Here is a 20,199-nt window from a genome sequence, read left to right on the forward strand (position 1 = left end):
TGTGGATACACACACAGCCCCTTCCCTGCACCCCCGCCGGGTGGGGTGGGGATCCACTGTCCACAGCATCCTTTCCCCCTCCCCACTTCTCCCCAGAACCTGCAAAGGCAAGCAGCAGGGCTGGGACTCCCAGCCCTGAGGCCAGCCTGCAGCCTTCAGGGGAGTCCTTGGCAAGCAGCCATCCATCCCCACGCCAGGGCTACCCCCGCCAGCTCCCTCCCTCATGTGCCATGGGCCTTGCCTAGCCAATTCTCGGCCCTGATCCGGAGCAGACAATCCTCTTGTGTTTCCCCACCTTCCCACTCTGGCTGCCAGAGGCCAGCCCAGTCTTGGAGATGTTGAATAGGCTATTTGTTGGGAGATCAAAGGGCCACCTGCGGGAAGCGCCCCACTGCCTGGAGCAGGCCCAGGCCGTATCCTCCCTGCCTGCCTGGTCCGGGGCTTTTCCAAACAGCCCACCTTGGCTGGGGAGTCTGCTCCTCACCCTCCCTTCCTAACACCACCTACCCACTGGCCTCAGGTACTACTCTTCGGCTGAGTTCGCTATTCTCTCCTCAGCCTGCACTTCCCTGTCTCAACTCAGAGGAGACCCCGGAGCAAGGCAGAGCTTCATCCCCCTTTGGAAAGTGGGGGACCACCTTGACACACTGTCCAGCAGCCGCGCTGGGGATCTGGGGGCTGGTTCAAGTCCGTGTTTACCTGTTGGTCCTAACGTGGCCCTGGAAAATGGACTCCAGTTTCTGATAGGTTGAAGGGGAAGCAGAGAGCGCATCCATTGTGTTCTGAAGGAGTGAGCATGAGCAAAGAATTCTCTGTCCCAAAGGACCTCCAAGCTGAAGGAGACTCAAAACACCTGAGGTTTACAAAGCCCTGTGGGGCTTTCTCAGGAAAGCCCACAATCCTGTGCGCCAGCCCCACTTCCTATCTCTTCAGTGGGCTGATCACTCCTGTGCCAGCCCCTCCAGTCAGTGCACACAAGGGGTAGTCATTTCCAAATCCCACCCAGTCTTGTCTCTCTCTCCAGCTGAACATGCAAGGGAGATACAGAGCTCCTACCATGACTCAGACACCTTGAATCCCGAGACCAGACTCCTGCCTCTGACTTTTCATGCCTCTCTGTCATCTCTCCTCCTCACTTCATCCCTGCGTCCACCCATGGTGTCCTAAGCCATCTGTACAGTTATGCCATGTGCCTGGCCTGGACCTTCCACAGCCATCCAGAGTAAACTGATCCTGTGATAGATAACATCCTCTGTTGTCCCTCTGTCCCACCTGGTGCCACTCGCAGTGACCCTCTTTCAGAAGTCTCTCTTGTCACAGGCCTCTCCCCTACACGATTCCATCTTGGGGGCCTTTAGAGCACATGATCATCTTTGGCTGTCCCTGTCTCATCAGCTCTCACCACTGGTTTCCCGGGAAGCAAGAACAATTTGCTCACACTTCTCCAGACCAGAGGACAAAGCCCAGCTCACAGAGGTGTCTCTGACTGTGATCTTCGAGAAATGGAAGGCATGGCATCTGCCACGCCAGAAGAGTCACACACCCTGACACTGCATTCTGGTCCCCTGCTCTGCAACCCCGGGCCAAGGTAGAGCTTCATCCGCCTTTGGAAAGTGCTGGCTTTTGTCCTACCATTTTGGATCTAAACACCTGTACTATAAAAAACCTGAACAGGGAGATCCTTGCTCCTGGCCTGAGGGTACCCAGACTCTGGGTGAGCAGAGCAGCCTGGAGATGAGCCTTCTCCTCTGGCTGTGCTCCATCCTGAGGATGAAGAAGGGCAGATGAAGGAACAAGCCACCATCTTCCACCATCTTGCCTTCCAAATCCCACCCCCAAAGGCCACAGCCCCCAAGTCCTGGGCCCCGAGGGGCAAAGTTCTCACTACTCTGGACTTCTTCGCATGCATTGCTGGTTCCTGGCGCGGCCACTGAGGATGCTGAGACTGTAGGACCTGCTGTTCCGCCTACACAGTTCCTCTGGCAGAAGCTGGGGTTTCCTTTCCTTTACACCATTGCAACCGTCATGGACACTGGGGACACAGAGGTCCCCTGTCCACCCCTCCTCCCAGTTAGATGATCAGCTCTGATTACCAACTTCCAGATGGCCTTCCATATCTGCGTACAGGCAGTCACACAGTGTTAACACCTAGCAGACACTTGCTCAGCAATTGCCTTAACCAATAAATGGCTCTCTCTTTAGGTCTGATGCACACTTGAGATCACAGTAGCTTCACGTGCCCTGTGCCCAACACTGCACTCAGCTGCAGACATGGCTCCCTTGGCACTGATACCCACCACGGAGCCAGGCAGGAGTTGCTACCTGGATTTTGCAAGGTAAAGAAACTAGTTGTCAGTGCTGAAGACATGACTGGGTTGGTAAAGCAGTTACTTTTCAAGCATGAGGACCTGAGTTCACGTCTTAGAATCCACATTAAAAATAAAAAGCCAAGTGTAGTGGCATCTTCTAGCAATCCCAGCACCCAGAAGTCAGAGACAAGCAGATCCCTGGGGCTCATTGGCCACCAGTCCAAGCTATTCCGAGAGCCCAGGGTTTGTGACCGAAACTGTCACAAGGAAAAACTGAATGGTGCCTGAAGAATGACACTAATGGTTGACTTGTGACTTCCACATGTATACGCACACACATGCAACTGCACACATGTGAACACATGTAACACACCCACACACAACTAAAAAGAAAGAGAGAGGGGAGGGAGGAAAGAAGAGAGGGAAGGAGAGGATCCAGAGGGGAAAAGAGAGGAAGAAGGAAAGGGAGGAAGAGAGAGAGGGAGGGAGGGAGAAAAGGAGGGAGGGAGAGAGAGAGGGAGGGAAGGAGGAAAGAAGGGATTGTCAGAAGCCACCCTCCCCAGGACACAGGCTGGGATGTGGAACAGATATGTCTGACTGTGTGACACTAAACTTCCATGTCAGTCCTTGAGTCCCCATGTCATGGGCAGTTGGCCTGAGGCCTTACATTTCCCAGTGGAGTGCTGAGAATCCAGAGAAAAGACAGGCATGAAGAGTGAGTTTTCCTTGGCACTGTAGCCCACGAGAAGAGACAGGTCCACACTCATTCCGTCTTTCCTGATCCCTTTAAAATGCATCTCTGGGACCTGAGGCCAAGAGGGCTCCCCACCAGCAGCCCCAGCCTAGCTCCCTGGGCAAGGGCCTGCTGAGGCCAACCATGCTCCTCCCACCCCTGTCTGCTGAGGTTCTGGCCACCAGGAAGGGTCTGGCACCAAAGCATCCACTAGCTGTGGGGCCTGCCCCACCCTGCAGGACCCAACCTCCCAGTGAGCTGTCTGCAGGAGAGGAGAGAAGGAAGATCAAAGCAGCCTGCTGCCCTCTCCCCGCCTCCCACCCAGGCTCCAAGAGTCCAGACGCAGATGCAGTCCTCAGACCCAACCACAAGAGGATGGGCAGCCCCGTCGCCTCCATGTCTTAGTTTCCCAACCCACTTTCCCCATAGACAGGGGCATGGAGGGAGATGAAAGTGTCAGTCATCCTCATTAGAGTACCCCTGGTTTCTGTGATCTTGACAGAACCTAGAGTCACCTGGGAGACAAGCCACTGGGGGTGGCTGGAAGGGGTTTTCTAGGTTGGGTTAACTGGGAAGAGATGACACACTAAGTGAGTGGCATCATCCCACGGGCTGGGTTCAAACTGAACGAGGGGAAAACAAGCTGATCCCCAGGGTCCGTCTCTCTCTGCTCCCTGACTGCAGATGCCATGTGACCAGCCGCCTCAGGCTCCTGCTACCACCTCCCCATCCCCTCCATGATAGACTGTACCCTAAAACCACAAGCCAAAATAAACTCCCCCCTAAGGTTGCTTTTCTCAGGCATTTTTGATACTGCAACCAGACCGTTAACGCAAGTGTCCAAAACACACTTCTCCCAGAAGCCACATTCTAAACTGACAGGGGGCTGGGAGTGGGGTGTTCCTGACAGGAAGCCAAGCTGGGGGTGACTGTGACCACCAATCTGAAAGACTTAGAGAGTCATGTGATGGTCTGTGACTCCACAGCACGTGTGCAGCAGCGGGAATGGGACGTGAGTGGGGCTGTGTCGGTGGGGGGGCGGGGGGGAAGAGTCCCCAAGCACCTCATCACATGGCATGTGTCTTGGATAGGGGCTCTATTGCTCTGAAGAGACACCATGACCAAGACACCTCTTATAAAGAAAACATTTAAGTGGGATGGCTCGCTTGCAGTTTCAAAGGTTCAGTCCATTATCATCACGACAGGGAGCATGACAACCTGTAGGCAGACATGGTGCTGGCTTTACCTTGAGCAGAAGGCAGCAAGAAGTCAACTGACCGTCACACTGAGGGAGCCAAAGAGACCTCAAAGCCCTCCTCCACAGTGACACACTTCCTCCAGCAAGACCACACCTCCTAACAGCGACACTCCCTTTGAGGGACATTTTCTTTCAAACCACCACAGCATCCAAAATCATGAAGCAGAGAGCGTTGAGTGCCTGCTGCTGCCCACTCTCTCTCTTGACTTACATAGTTCACTATTGAGACCAGGGAATGGTGTCGCCCACAGTGGGAGGTTCTTTCCACCTCAACACACTCAAGATAACCTCCTTAGCCTTGACCAAAAGCCCATCTCCCAAATGATCCTAGATTCTGTTAAACTGACAACTGACACTAGCCATTAAGGGCCCTAGCAGGCTCCCCCTCCAGCCTTTCCCCAGGCTGCACCACCTACCAAGGTCTTCTTCCCAGCACTCAACTCTACTCATATCCTACCTACTCCCTTGTCCAAGTCACCACCTATCCTCTCTGGTCCTGGTGGATGCCTCCAGCTCCTCTAGTCCCCAGGATTCTCAAAGCCATACCCTCAGCAAGGAATACAGGTCACTAGTTACTCACTACCCGGCTGAGTAAAAGATCTGTGGCCTGCTGCTTCACTTCCTTCTGCCTCCCAGAAGCCTCCTTGAAGGCTCCTCTTGGGCCCAAAGAACAGTTCTGTGCACTCCTGGGCCCTGGAGCTTCCCTTGGAGTTGGCCAGGAAGAGGCCAGAAGGAAGGAAAAGCCCAGTGGTCAAGGCATCCCTGTCTCAGAACCATCCAGGTCCCAACAAGCTGCTGTGTTCTCCCTTTTCCAGCCCACTCTGCCTCCAGTCCCTTCTGGAGCTCTCCTTCTTGCTGTATCCTCTGCAGGCCCCAGGGACCTGACTGAGAAGTCCAGGCCCTCCTCTTCCTCCCCCTCCTCCCCCTCCTCCCTCTCTGCAGGTGACCTGTCCCCTCCATTGGCTTCTAACAGCCATCTGAAAGTGCCCTTTTTCCTACTAGGGCCTGGGTAGGATTTTTCCCACACTAAACAACACCTGGGAGCATTCACTGGGCTAAAACACCCATGGCTGGTGAGGTCATAGGTCCTAGAGGAGAATCAAACTCTACCAAATGGACATAGCAATATACTGACCCTGGAGCTCTGATCTTTCTACCCATGGATTGGTCCATCTCTCAACCCTCATCAGAGAAGTTTTTCTGTGTGTGATAGATGGTGATTAATACAAAGACCCATGACTGATTGACGTGCAGGGTTATAGTTCTGGAGTGCTGAGCTCTGAATGAGACATCTGTATCACACCCCTCCCCCAAGGCTCAGGGGTCATCACAGAAGAGGGGGAGGGGAAACTGGAAAAGCCAAAAGCAGTAGAAATTTTCTGTGAATGAGAATTTGCCTGCCACCACAGGGCCATTTCACCCATGAAGTGACAGCAGCTGTGACAAGTACATTCACAGGACCGTCACAAGATCACACCATCTGAAATCCCAGCCCTGGTGAGAGAGGGCTCATGAAGTTCTGCCCCTAGTTGAGTAGCTGTTGGCAGCTGGTGACTGTTGGAGAGAGAGAGTCAGTTTTCTTCAGGGATGCAAGTCTTGAAAGTCTGCCCAGCATCCTGTGGCTGGACCTGCACCCATGCATGTACAGGAAGTAGACTCAGGGAGTTTTCAAAACCCAAGCACATGAGGTTGGGAAGGAAAAAGGGGAAAGAAGGAAATGGTGGGAAGGAAAAGAAGAGTGGAGTTCATGAAAATGTGTTATAGGTGTGCATGAAATTCTCATTGGGGGGGGGGACAGGCAGTCAAAAGCCCTTGGCACGTGGACCCTGCCAAGTGCCTTGCTTTGCTCAGCTGAGTGATGCTGTTTCTCCATCCAGTTCCCAAGATACCACACTGTGCTTGGAAAAATCATCTCTAAGCATTTGAGAAGCTTCAGATGGCTCAACTGCCAGAAGCAAGGCAGTCAGAACCGGCTGGACATCACATGGAGTCGGGAGGAGGGGCAAGCTGGCTCACCCACAGAGGGCTGAGCTAGCTACACAACTGTTACTGAGCTGAGCAATGCCAATGTCTAGATACCACCTCCACCAGCCTCTGGAGTAAGAGAAAGGTGAAGACAGCTCAGGAGGTCAAACCATCCCTGCCATCTTCAGATGAATGGAGACTCTGTAGAAACAGATCATCTGAGGTCTGGGACTGGCCCAGACATACCCAGTCAGACTCGGAGTAACAGGAAGCCGGGATGTTCTCAGGTAAGTCCTATAGGGAGGAATAAATGACCTGAAATTCCTACCCGCCTGAATGTAGGTTCTCTGATCCAATGCTAATCAGATTCTGAGAGGATTCCCGGTGCCAGCTTTACTCTTGTCTTTGGAAAAGCCCAGAAGGTGTTGGACAGGAGCCTGCCTGAGTCACCCAAACCACGCCCCTCAGTTTCTCCCACCACATGGCACCCTGAGGAAGTTTGCCTCAAGCTCAGACTTCATATAGATCAAAAAGGTCTCTGCATTCAGGCTCCAAAGATGTGTGGACCTATTGCAACATCCATGCCTGTTTCAGGTAGAAATCCCATTTTAGCTTCATGAATCAATGAGCACATGTTTGAATTAATACCAATATTTATTGGGGTTTAACAAGAGCCCACACTGATGCCTATCTCTGAGCTTTATCTGCATGTCCCTTATAGAGTTATTAAAACCCCAAAATATAATTTTAATAATCAGTGGGATTTTAATTAACACACAATAATGATCCCCATTCAATGGAACGCCTCTGATTCAGAAAGTAATTATTCATTCACGACACTTAATTTGAAGCATTACCACAGATTTGTATCTCCTGAAGCCACAAGAAGTCAGAGCATAATAATTCTTGTTAGAACTTATAGAGCAAGTTTACTTTAGAGCGAGGATGGAAACCAGGTTCCAAGGAAGGAAAGAAGGAAGAAATGAAGAGAGCCTGAAACAGGCTGGGTTGCCCTTGAGGAAGGAGTGGCATGTGGTCTCTGGGGGGTGCGGGGAACATCACCTAGCTGTCACTCAGAACATGGCCCAGCACTCTCTCCTGCATGGGTCTCTGGTCCTGCATTTTATAACCATCTTGGACAGAGAGCTCATTGCCACAAAAGAAGGGTGCCCGGGGTCACTTGGAAAGTTGGGGGATCTCTGAACCACCATGTTCCCATCTACCAATCTAGACATCCAGGATTGGCTTTGAAAATATCTTGAGCCCACTTCTCTGAGAACATCAGGGGGTGGAATTGGGAACAAGAAGTGGAAGTAAAGCCCAACTTAGGTCATCACATTTGAGCATAAGTGAGAACAGCTTCAGAGACCCAGAGCTGCCTCCCACCATTTCCAGGCACCCCAGGGAGAAATCAGGTCCTCTTAACCTCCCCCCACCCATGGCTCTGTACCCTCTCTCCCACTTCAATCTATCATGTCACAGAAGGGGGCCTAAAGCATAGTGGAGCTCAGTGTAGCCCTAGCTGAGGACTGAGCTACTCTGAGCTAGGGCAGAGCCATACTGACTTGAGAGGGAGAGACCACTCACTAGCTCTGAATATGTCACTTGGGAACTTGTGGTTAGTGAGCTATCATCCCTGGACCCACATTAATAAACACCTAGCTGAACCTACACACCCAACCATCAGGAAAAAGCCCATTCAGTTACACACACTATATCCACCAGTCTGTTCTACTTGTGGACTCTGAAACCATTAGGTTTCATATACTTCTTATACTTCTGTGGCACAATGCTTTGCCCACTGAACCATGTTTCTAGTCGCACAATAACCCATTCTTAAGAGAACTAACCCAAACTCCTGGTACCTGAATCAACCCTTTCCTTCCAAGTCAAGTTTCCATGACTTCATCCCCAAGCTGGCAGCTCTCTATTGAGTTGGACAGCAGTGTCATACTTGCTTCAAAGCAGTGGTTTTCACCTGGGACAGTTTTTAGTTCTAGAGCATGCTGGACTAAGTCTGGGTGCTACTTGCATCTCACAGATAGAGGGTGGCATTGCTGGTAGATATCCCAAGAGGCACTGGACAACAGCAAGAAAGAGCCACCTTCAGTTATGGATCTTCCCCACTTTCATGAATGAGCCAATCAGGAATGACAGACATCGGTTCTTCTATGATCCAGTCCAATTGACACCCTGTGTGAGGGACATCTGGGGGGTCTCTATCCTCTAAGTGAGGAAATCAGGACTTTCCATAGGTAAATAACCCATCCATGGTTACACAGATGGTGGAAGCACTCACCAAAACCCTGGTCCTCCAGCTATTCTTCTAATCCATCTCCATTCCTTTGTGACTGCCCATCAACCCAAAGAACCTCTCTCTACCAGGGACCCCAAAGCCACCACACTTGTCTAGGACCCAGGATGGGACAACAGCAACCAAATAATAGAACTGCTGGGGGTGTATTTCTGTATGCTGTGAATGTGTTGCTCTGATTGATTGATAAATAAAATGCTGATTGGCCAGTAGCCAGGCAGGAAGTATAATATAGGCGGGATAAGGAGAGAGGAGAATTCTGGGAAGTAGAAGGCTGAGTGAGGAGATGCTACCAGGAGTTGCCATGAGAAGCAGGATATAAAGGCAGAACTGGGAAAAAGTACCAGTAAGCCATGAGCCATGTAGCAAGGTATAGATTAATAGAAATGGGTTAATTTAAGATATAAGAACTAGGTAGCAAGAAGCCTGAGCCATTAGGCTAAACAGTTTAAATAATATAAGTGTCTGTGTGTTTATTTGGATCTGAGTGGCTGAGGGCCCGGGCGGGACTGGAGATAACCCCAACAACATAGAACATCCACCCAACAAAGGTAATACCAAATATCTATACCAAACATCATAAGTTCGGATGCCTAGATTCCAGCACAAAAACACTAATATGAATAATCAACACAATGCACCTCCTCCAGAATCCAGCAACCCATTATAATAGGTCCTGAGTAAAGAAATTTAGCTGAAGCATCAGGCAAGGACTTCAAAATATCAAGTATTAATAATATGTTCAAGGATATTAAAGGGGATATGAATAAATGCCTTAATGAAGACCATGAAAACACAAACAGTTGAACAAATAATAAAAACAATTCAAGACATAAAATAGAATTTAACAAGAAGTAAAGTTGCTAAAGGAATACTAAACTGAAATAAAACTCAAATTGAATAACTCAGGAAGTGAAATAAAGATCTCAGAAGTAAGACTCATCTGCAGATTATAAGACAGGAAAGAGAATTTTAGGTCTCTAAGACAAGGCAGTTCTAAGAAATGGACAGTTCAGTCAAAGAAATTGTTAAATCAAAAAAAAAAGAGCAAAAAATATATGGGAAATCTGGGACACTATGAAAATAACCAAACTTATGAATAATAGGTATGAAGGAAGGAGAACAAACCAAGTCAATACAGAAAATATTTTTAACAAAATCATAGAAGAAAATGGTCCCTAACCTAAAGAAGAAGATACATATCAATGTACAATAAGTAAACAGAACATTAAATAAACTGGACCAGAAATGTAAGTACCCATGCATGTCATAACTAAAACATGAAATGTATAAAACAAAGAAAGGATATTAAAACTTCAAGAGTAAAAAAATCAAGTCACATATAACAACAGACCCATTAGAAAAACACCTGATTTTTCAATGGAGAAAGAAAACCAGAAGGGCATAGACAGATGTTCCATAAGCTCTAAGGGACTTCAGATAGAAACTCAGACTATTATACCCAGCAAAACTATCAATCACACTCACAGGAAAAAAGAGAAACAGTTCATGTTTAAAAGAAATTTAAACAATTTCAGTCCACCAATGCAGCTGTACAGAATTCACTACAAGAAAATTTTTAGTCTGAAAAGTATTAACTACATCCAAGAGGACACAAGGAATAATCCCAGAAGAGTTCATCAAAAGAGGGGAAAACCAATACAACACCACAACAAAATAGCAAGAATTAATAAACACTGATCAATGATAATTCAATATTAATGATATCAATTCTCCAATAAAACAACTAATAGATTTGATTAGAAAACAGGATCAACTTTCTGTTGCATTCAACAAACACACTTTGCCATCAAGGTTGGACATCACTTTAGAGTAAAAACGTAGGAAAAGGTATTCTAAGAAAACAGAACCAAGAAGCCATTTTAATATCTGACAAACTTTAAACCAAAACTAATTAGAAGAGATAGGGATGGACAGTACATACTCACTGAAGAAAAAAATCCATCAAGAGGATATGGCGATTCTAAAATTTATGCATTAATCACATGGGCATCCAATTTCATAAAAGAAGCACTACTATATCTAAAACTACATATTGACCCTCACATAGTGATTGATGGTGAGTGTCCTCAATACCCAACTCTTGCCAATGGATAGTTAACACACACACAAACACACACACACACACACACACACACACACACACACACACACACACACACCAATAATAATAATAATAATAACAGAGAAACATTGGAGCTGAATAATATTATAAATTAAATGGACCTACAAAAAATTAGACATCTATATAACATTCCACCTGAACACTAAAAAATATACTTCTTTCTCAACAGCTCATGGAACTTTCTCCAAAACTGACCACATATTAGGATACAAAAAAAGTCTAAACATATATAGAAAAACTGAAATAACACCCTGAATCTACACCTGTCTACCATGTATCTAATCTGGATAACAACAACAATAGAAATGTCAGAAAGTACACAAACTCATGGAAGGTGAACAACTCACTACTGAATAAACACTGGGTCAAGACATAACTCAAGAAGGAGATTAAAAACTTTTTGATATTGAATGAAAATGAAAACACAACATACCCCAACCTACAGGACACAATGAAGGCAGTTCTAAGAAGCAAGTTCATAGCATTTATTGCCTACAGTAAATAGACAGACAGATAGATAGATAGATAGATAGATAGATAGATAGATAGATAGATAGATAGACAGATAGATTTTAAAAACTAAAGAGAGTTCACATTAGTATCTTAACAACACACTTGAAAGCTCCAGAAAACCAAGAAGAACACCACAAATGAGTAGATAGCAAGAAATACTCAAACTCAGGGATGAAATCAATAAAATAGAATCAAACAAAAAACATGATGAATCAATGAGACGAAGAGTTGGTCTTTTGAGAAAATCAGTAAGATTGACAAGCCTGCCAAATTAGTCAAAGAGAGAGAGAGAGAGAGAGAGAGAGAGAGAGAGAGAGAGAGAGAGAGAGGATCCAAATTAATAAATTAGAAACTGAAAGGGAGGCATTACAACAGACACCAAGTAAACTCAGAGAATCATAAGGATATACTTCAAAAACCTGTACTCCATCAAATTGGAAAACCTAAAAAAGGAGATAAATTTCTTAGTATATACAGCCTACCAAAGTTAAATCAAAATGAAATAAACAATTTAATTAGACCCAATTTAATTAGTGAAATAGAAGCATTAATTTAAACTCTCCCAATCAATAAAAGCTTCAGATGGGTTCAGCACAAAATTCTACCAGACCTTCAAAGAAGAACTGACATCTTTATTCCTCAAATTATTCCACAAACCAGAAATGGGAGAAACAATTTCAAATTCATTTTATGGAGCCACAATTACCTTGATACTAAAGCCATACAAATACTCAAAAAAAAAAGAAAGAAAATTACAGAACAATTTCACTGATGAACATAGATACACAAGTATTTAATAAAAACCTGCAAACTGAATTCAAAAACACATCAAAAAGATTACCAACCCACCATGATCAAGTGAGCTTCATCCAAGAGATGCAAAGATAGCATACAAAAATCAATAAATGTAATTCACCACACAAATAGAAAGAAAGACAAAAACACTCATGAGGGGGACTCACAACCATCTGTAATTCCAGTTCCAGGAAATCTCATGTCCTCTTCTGACCTCCACAGGCTCCAGGCACACGCATGGCATACATACATGCGTGCAGGCATAAAGTACAATAAATAAATGTTTCTAAAAATCAAAAAGAAAAAGAATGTCAAGATCAAATGGGATTTATCCTTGGAATTTATGACTGGATTAATATTTGATGATCAGCATAATTTATCATATTCACAGTCTAAAAAAATCTGACCAAATCAAACATCCATTTCTAAGATGCAGGGGGAAAGTGCAGAAAACTAGAATTCAAGTGATCTTCTAAACTCTGATAAAATAAAATAGACCAAACCCTGCAGCAGCCAGGATTGGTGGCATAACCTCCTAACCCCAGCACTGAAGAGGCTACCTCAGAAGGGTCAGGAGTCCTAGGCCTGAAGTACAGGCGTATGAAGTACATAGTGAAACTCTGTTTCAAAAAACAAAGACAAATCCAACAACACACACACACACACACACACACACACACACACACACACACAAATGTAAATGTAAAAAAAAAATCCAAGTAGATAGCTCTTGAGAAATGACACCCAAGGTTGTTCTCCACATGCAATGCTCACACACATGCCCATGCACCCGCGCACATGGAGACACACAAAATATGATATCTAACAATATGCCACTAATGCCAATAGCAATCCAGTGAGCCTTGAGTGCATCAAGAGTCTGTGTGAGCAAACTATGGTTTGGGCAAGTGCCCTCTGGGGTGCTGGCACAATGACAAGGTCACTTGATGACTCATTCTCCAGAACACAACTGTCCTTAAAGGAGGTCTGTCTGGCTGTACCGATTTATAATAGACGCCGGTGTGGTTATGCATATATTGCTACATAGGTAGAAATGAATTACCAACAGGGCTCGGGGGAGGAGTGCTTCCTGTTCTCAGTGAGATCGATCCATCTGGAAACCACCAAATAAAATATCCAGTAGTGTGGAATGGGGTCAAGAGGCCAGCCAATACCCATGACAGAGATGTCCCCAGTCCCTTCTAATTCCTATATCCTCTGGGCAGACTAATACCTTGGCATGCAGAGACCTGAGATGACTGGCCTAAGGTTATAATTCATAACCAGATGGTAACAATGTAGAGGTGTACCTAGATCTAACCCCAGAGCTGTGCTTATTTGGGGGAGGGGTTGTCAATACCCAAAAGCACCATCAGGTTCGGAGGTAGAGTAACTGCCCAATCCTAGAGGGCTAGAGCCTCGGCTGGGAGGCAGACAGGCTGGACTGAACCCTTAGTACTTGTGGCAAGTGCCTCTGAGGTGAAGCCTACATCATGAGAGAGCAAGGGAGGGAGACCCTTGGAAAGGAAAAGCCAGAAACCCGGAGATGGCCTCTTGCTCTGACCCGGGACTCCACAAGGAGTCATGACCCTGGGGAAAGAGCTTGGTCTTCTGCATCCTGCATTCCTTAATGGGGTTGAAATTTCTGACTTAGCCCAAACTAAGATGCCAGCTTCTCTCCCTGTCTGTAAAGAGGCTAACAGCCAATTTATGCCTGTGGGAAATCTGTCACGAAAGGATCCAGTTTGCTGCCACTGTGCGCGTGTTTAATGTTTTCTGTGTGGAGTCATCTGCGATGGCTGTTATGTCATTTCATGCTCTCACCCCCACCCCCTCGCTCTAGGAACGCGGCACTGTCAATTAATACTCTGGCAGTTTTTAGCATTGTTCCCACCCCATGTGGAGCCCTCGCCTCCATTTTTCGAATGCATGTTAATCTCCACAGAGTCTCCAGCGTATGTGGGAATATTCCTTCTAACAGGGCCCAGGGCCAGGCCTGGAGCTACCCGCTTGGTGAATGGGTGAAAACTCATCCTTCATTCCCTGAGAATGTATTGCTTCCTCAGGCTGAGGCTCCTCCCACAAAACTCAGGAAAGAAAGAAGCAGAAGAGGAATGACTCCACACTTGAATCCACACCCTTCAGCCAGCACAGATCACTACGTCATACAGCTCCGCCCCCCAGCCCCCACCCCCAGAGCCCTGTGCACAGACATTAACTTACCTATTGTAAAAAGTATTCAAAATCTAGCAGGAAGGAAAGAGTAGGAGGGAGGAATAACTGGACAAACAGGACACCTTCCAGAACTCAGGACAGGGTCTTGCTAAATTGCCCAAGCTGACTTCAAACTCCATATCCTCCTGCCTCAGCCTCCTGAGTGCTGGAGTTATATAGGTATGTACTTATGCCCAACTCTTGAGTGGCCTTTACCGTTGTCTGCCTTGAGACCTGAATATTAGAACTGCAACAACAACGGATAAAGACTGGAATGGCTCCCGGGGGCTTCGTACCAAAGAACCCAGAATCCTCCATGAGAAAGATGGGTGACATATCCAGCTCCCGTATAGGGCTGTTTGTAACTGGATCTCAAGAGCTTGGTACAGGGTTACAGGGCTACGGAAGCTGAGGCCAAGGACTAGTCCTTAAGTAGGGGCTGCTATCATCAAGCCACGATGGTGATCACTGATGACATCGATGGCCATGGTGATGAGCGTGATAATGAAAGTGGAGCCATCTCTGATTGAGCGTGAGTACCCTCAGGCAGCTTGGAGCTTGTGGCTGGCTGCCCAGCCAGCCACCATCCTTTAAGATAGGACCTGGAAACGGAATCTCGCCATTGATGGACAAAAGACCGTCACACCACAAGTGACTGTCACAAGCAGAGAGCCTGACAGCTAAGTAATAACAGTGCCCAGGCTCTAATTCATCTCTGGAGATCTCTGGCTGTCTCCAGGAGACAGAGGGTGGGGCAAAGGGTGCAGCCTCAGCACTCCACTGACCAAGGCAGCCACAGCTGCAGATCTCCAGGCCAGCCAATCAGCAGATGGCAGGAAGCCTTTTCAGCAGCAAATTGGCCCTTATCTCTGTAGCTCTGCAAGGTCATGACTACCACACTTTATCAGATCATCTTCAAGTTCTAGGGACACAGCCTTCAGGCTCAGAGAAGAACCACTTTCTTTACCCAGAAGCCCTCCATAGAGGCACCATGAAATAAAATAAGGAGCCTTGGCCTGAAACTCAACAGATGTCTTCCCAGTGGACAAAGTATGGAAACAGAGGCCATGCATGGGGAGCTGTGGTCCTCCTCTACCTGGTGAGCTCTTGTCTACTCTACAGAGCCCTAACTCAAATGTCCTTCTACCTTGAAAATTTTCCCAATATCTCTGCCGCTCATGAGCAGTCAGTGTTCTGACAATACTGAGTCCACTTATCATGCTTGATCTTAATTATTTGACTTCGTGTCTGTCTCCCAGTAAACTGGAGATCACAAACCTCTCCTGTGTAGTCAAGTAAGTTAGAATGATTGTGGGACTTACTGATGGTTGATTACCAGCTCTGTAGCCTTGGGCAGCCTGAATCAGCTTTCTCATTCATTGTGAGGGAGGGATTCAATCCCCATCAATTGTTTTAAACGCTTTAAGCAGAGCAATCATTTAATATGTGTTAGCACCACCCCTTACCCCGCCCACCTTCCCATGTCCAACACTGGGCCTAGCCCATTGAGATCATCACCAACAACTGTTCAAAGTAACCACTGAATGGATAGAATTAAATGGAATATTTACTTAACACATAATTCCTGCAAAATCTGCCACCTGCCTGCCAGACACAGGTTCAAGTAGACCTATTAATGGATGCCTTTTCCCTGTTCCCTCTCTCCTTGAACCCCACAGAAAGACTACATCTCCCAGCAGCCTGAGCAGTTGTGTTAGCATTTGCCCTGGTTGGATTTTATTTGTTTGTTTGTTTTGTGTGAGTGTGTCTGTCTGTCTGTCTGCCTGCCTCTTTCTTCCTTTCTGTCTGTCTATATTCGTGTATGTCAATTTGACATGAGCTGGGTCATTTGGGAATAGGGAACTTCAGTTGAAAACATGCCCCCGTCAAATCAGCAGTTAGACAAGTCTCTGGGGCCTTTTCTTGGCTAATGACTGATGTGGAAGGGTCCAGAGCACTGTGAGTAGAGCTAACTCTGGACAGGTAGTCCTGAGTTGTATAAGAAAGCAAGCCGAGCAAGCTATGGAGAGCAAGCCCATAAGCAGTGTTCTTCCATGGTCTCTGCTTTGAGTCCTGCCTCCAGGTTCCTGCCCTGACTTCCCTCAGTGATGGAGTGTGACCAGGGAGGATAAGATGAAATAAGCCCTTCCCTCCTCAAGGTTCTTTTGGTCCTGGTGCTTATCACAGCAGCAGAAAGCAAACTAAAGCATCCTCATCGCCGAGTAGACAGTCTTGCTTTCTGCCTTCTGTGAGCATGGACACAATCCAGCTAGATTCTATATTGCTTTGAAGATGCTCATTTCAAGCTTTCAGTGGTAGCGTATGCCTTTAAACCCAGAACTCCGAAGGAAGAGGCAAGTGGATCTCTGAGTTTGAGGCCAGCCTGGTCTACAGAGTGAGTTCCAGAACAGCCAGGGCTACACAAAGAGTCCTTGTTCTGAAAAACAAATTTAAAAAAAAATGTTCATTGCAGGGTTGAAGAGATGGCTCAGTGGTTAAGAGTACAGTGGTGCTGAATTCAGTTCCCAGTGTCCACATTGGGTGTCCCACACTATGTGTAACTCCAACTCCAGGGCATCTGACGCCCCCTTCCGGCTTCTGTGGACATCTGCATGCACATGATACACACACACACACACACACACACACACACACACACACACACACACACACCTTTTTTTTAATGCTGACTGCATTATAAAGTGAAGTCCAGTTCTTCACTTCTTTCTCTCTGAGGCCTCGCGAGAATGATCTCTTCCTTCATATTTCTTCCAGCATTCTGCTGCCAGCCATTGATATCTTCGCAAAGATGTTTCCAATTTTCTTTACAGCTCATATAACCTGTCACCAGACTGGCCCTTCAAGTGCCATTAACAGTGATGTAGTCTATTTCCAGGACACACTTCAAAGCAGCCTCTGCCCTACCCATCTCCAGTTCCTAAACAAGCTCAATGTCCTCAAATATTTGTCATAAAAAAAATAGCTGCACATTTTAGAACCAATTGTCTCAGATGGTCTTGTTCTGTAACACAATACTACAAGCTGAGAAATTTATAATGAACAGAAATATATTGTCTCCTGGCTCTGGGGTCGGGGAAGCGAGAGGCTCAGGGGCTGGATTTGGGGAAGGCTTCAGGCTGCAGCAAATCAAGAAATCTGCAGACAGACGTGCACTCATCCTCACCAAAGAAGCTTTCTTTGTAGTAGGCAGATCATTAGAGGAAGCTGCAGCTAGTCTAAATGCAGAGGACAAGTGACCCACAGGAGTGGAGGTGCCCAGCCACAGCAAAACTCATACACCTGAGACTCGGGGAACATCACAGAAAAGGGGGCTGGGGTGAAAGAAGACTAAGAGCCAGAGGATCAGCATGTCAGCTGCAAGATGTGTCTTCTAGCTATGACAGGGAAGCTGAACCCCTAAAGCCCCAACAACGTGGCTGCCTGAGCCACACCTGCACAGTGACACCGCTTTTGACACACCGGTGGAGATAGGTGAAATCGTACAGACACCACTCCTGAAAAGAGAGCTGGGGATATGACGTAAATACAGTGCTCATATATTAAATTATCAAGAAATTAATTAATTTTAGCGAACACTGCAGAAAACTCTCAGTCAGTAAAACACTTCCTTCAGATCTCCAGGACCAGTGCAAAAGTCGTGTGCAGTCTTGCACACCTATAACCTCAGCACTGGGTTGGTGCACGCTGTAACCTCAGCACTGGGTCAGTGCACACTGTAACCTCAGCACTGGGTCAGTGCACACTGTAACCTCAGCACTGGGTCAGTGCACATCTGTGACCTAAGCTGGGCTTCCTAAGTTGATTCTTCAGAGGAACTTAAGAAACTCTGTTAAGTCAGTGAAGTATCAGGCCGTTTGTTACAGCAGCTCCTATTACTCATCCTGACTGGTATGGAAATGGGACTTCAGATTAGTTAAGATTCCAAGTGAGAGAAGCCAGCTCCTCAGTCAAGTTGCAAGACATGGGCAAACAGGTGTAGTCACAGGCTGTCTAGACATGTGGGTCCTGCAGAAGCCAGCCTTCCTAAGACTATTGAGGGCAGAATTAAGAGACTTCCTCCCATCTGTTCACTTCCTTCAAGACATATTTATTGCAAGTAGTTGGCCTCTGTCCCTTTTCCACACTTTGGAGATATGGAGACATAGCTTGACTTTTACTGGGTCATCGGGTCATGTGGAGTCACATATAAACTTATAGCTCTAAGGAAGGCTTGGGAAGATGCAGTCATCACAATCTGTGTATTTCACCTACAGCTGGGGTCACCTGAAGAAATATTATAAAAGAGGTGAACAAAGAGAAGAGTTGACCAGTTTGCAAGCAGAAAGAAGGGGGAAGGAAAATCCAGAAATCAAGGGACTTCTAATTTGGAAGTTCTACTGTTTCTAGTACCAAGTGGTTAGAAAATGAGAATTCAAATGGTTTGATGAGCAGTTATGACTCGCTGTATTAACTGTTGCCTACTAAGGAAAAAAAAAAATCTTCTCAAGAGAAGGGTCATATTCTCCAGTGGTTAGTCACTGGTATACTCAGTGGATCAATAAAAAAAAACAAATCATTAAAGTAGACAGGGGACTTGTTGGAAACAGGAAGTGTTTCCTGTGGGAGGAGAAAGAAGGAGGGACAGTAACAGGCGAGAGAATGGCCAAAATTCACTGTTCATTTGCATGAATTGCCAAAGAGTAAGAGAAGGTTTGATGAGTGGTTCAATCTACCGTCCTGTTGCGGTGATAAACGCCATGATTAAAAGCCACTTGAGGAGGAAAGGGTTTGTCTCATCTTACAGCTTACAGTCCATCGTCAACAGAAGCCAGAACAGGAACTCACAAGGAAACCTGGAAACAAGAACTGAAGCAGAGGCCATGGAGGAATGCTGCTTATTAGCGTGTTCCTCACAGCTTGCTCATTCTGCTTTCCTATACAGCCCAGGACCACCAGCCTAGGGACAGCGCTGCCCACAGTGGCCTGGGCCCTCCTACATCAGTCAGCAATGAAGAAAATGCCCCACAGATGTGGCCACAGGCCCATCTGATAGAGTCAATTTCTCAGCTGAGGCTCTCTCTTTCTAAGTGTGTCAAGTTGACCAAAAAAACAAAAAAAGACTGACCAGAACACCAAGCAAGGCCCAAGATCAAGTCAAGAATGTGAACTTTTTGTTCAATCTTTAAGTCCAGGCAAATGCCGGTATGGTGATAGGGTGCCACCCAGAAGATCATGGGAGAAAAAGCAAAGGCCAGAAACCTACTGAGAACAATGCCAGGGAGGGGCTTAGGGCACAGCTGCTGATTCAGAATGAGCACAGCCGACTGACCAGGAGATTGCAAAATTCTTACTCGTACAGAGACTAAAGGGCTGAATTTGGAAAAGCCTTCCACTGTTCAAGACTTCTAACACATTATGTTCTAGAAGAAAATATAGGAGGTAAACCTGCATGGCCTTGGCTTAAAGATTTCTTAAATACAGTGCCCAAAATAACAACCTTAGAAGAACAGAAATTATAAATTAGTTTGTGATTTCTGCTCTTCAAAAGCCTTTGCCAAGAAACTTTAAAAGACCAGACACAGACAGGAGGGAATCTTTGCAGATCTCAAATCTGGTGAAGGACTTCCTACTGTGGGATGGTCTGTATGTCAAATGTGTTGCTGATTGGTCAATAAATAAATCACTGATTGGCCCGTGGCCAGGCAGGAAGTATAGGCAGGACAAGGAGGAGAATAGAGCTGGGAAGTGGAAGGCTGAGTCAGGAGACACTGCTAGCCGCCATCAGGACAAGGAAGATGTAAAGTACCGGTAAGCCACAAGCCACGTGGCAAGGTATAGATTAATAGAAATGGATTAATTTAAGCTGTAAGAACAGTTAGCAAGAAGCCTGTCACGGCCATACAGTTTGTAACCAATATAAGTCTCTATGTTTACTTGGTCGGGTTTGAGCGG

This window comes from Peromyscus californicus, unplaced genomic scaffold (genome assembly GCF_007827085.1).
Source record: "Peromyscus californicus insignis strain IS unplaced genomic scaffold, ASM782708v3 Scaffold_15__1_contigs__length_86483966, whole genome shotgun sequence".
NCBI lineage: Eukaryota > Metazoa > Chordata > Mammalia > Rodentia > Cricetidae > Peromyscus > Peromyscus californicus.